Raw genomic sequence first — 1,512 nt, forward strand, 5'->3', positions numbered from 1 at the left:
TATCTTCCTTTCTGCGTAAGAAATGTTTAAAGTTTTAGTATAAATCTTATAAACCACTTTATGAGTCCATATATGTTTCTAATCATGACAATCAAAAATTATAACTCCAATCTTTAGTAAAATTCTTATGCCACTACGCCCAAAAAATGGTTAAAATTTTTCATTGCAAATAAAACCAAGATTTAAAAAAGCTGTGCTGTACGGTGTAGGCTCGTTTACTGCATAGCGGAGGCACGGTCTGCATAGTGGAGGCTTGGCCTGCATGGTGGAGGCTCGTTACTGCATAGGAGAGGCTCGGTCTGCCTAGCAAATCTGGGAGGCTCGCGTCTGCATAGCAGAGGCTCATGGCGTCTGGGGGTTCCCTCCCTCATCTCCCATTCCATCCTAAATCAAAAAAATGTTATAAGATTTTCTCCTTAATAGCTATAATGCATGAATCTTGATGATAAATTAAGCAAGAGTCGAATTCAATAAAATATAACTTCTTGATTATTTGTAAATTTCAGACATCCACCACCACAACTACAACAACCACAGAACTTGTAAGTTTAAAATTGAATTTATAAACTTACATTTAATTGAGCGACGATTTTAATATCTTCTTTGTTGATTATATTTTTATTTAGTTCAGAGCTGTATTTTCTATGGCTTGTTTATATGAAGATAGGAACTTTCCCAAAGGCGTTTTCCAAAATGGCCTTACCATGGAAATTTTCCCAAGTGAAAACTTCCCAAATGTTTAATTTCCCAAGCGACAACTTCCCAAATCTGTCCTAGCTACAGCGCTCGGCTACGATTGCCAGAAGGCCTTACCTTAATTTTGGGAAGATGTTGCTTAATTAGGGAAATTGGGAAAATGCCTTTTTGAAAGTGCCTAAAAGGCCTTTTTTAAAACACCCTGTTTTATATTATGTTTAGGAAAAGACTGGCATTCTCTTCATCGGACAGGGTAAATAATATTTTTATTTTATTCAAGTTTTCAGATAACCATCGTATCATTTAAGTTCTATAGATATAACCACCTCTAATATTAATTGCTCTCATTTATCAGAATTTTCTTTCCAGTCCAAGTAATCTAAAGATTTAAAGTAATTTAAAGGATATTTTCTTTGCAACGGATGTAGGCTGGGCAAGAGATTTTGATAATTAACAGGAGAATCCGTTAACCAACTTAATTAAACAGGCGTTTCTGAAAAAAATAAACAGTTGAAAAAAAACGAAACGGATGTGTATTTGAATAACTGCAAATTTCGTTCTTTTTGCTGCTTATAATTGACAAAAACTTGCAACTTATTTTAAATGTCGCTGTTTTTCCCCCCTTATTTGTAAAATTATAGAATTTTATGTATTTTGATGATGTTTAAGTGTTTTCATGTTTTGAATGTTGTCTTTAATTTTTTCCAACTTTTTTACATTAAATTTAATTGTTAACAAGTTCTATGAATATTTTCCGTTAACTCCGGTAATAATAGTGAGATCGTTAAGAAACGGTAGCTTTTAAATACAACAGAA

Source organism: Eurytemora carolleeae, unplaced genomic scaffold, assembly GCF_000591075.1.
Source record: "Eurytemora carolleeae unplaced genomic scaffold, Eaff_2.0 scaffold683, whole genome shotgun sequence".
In the NCBI taxonomy this organism is placed as follows: Eukaryota; Metazoa; Arthropoda; class Copepoda; order Calanoida; family Temoridae; genus Eurytemora; species Eurytemora carolleeae.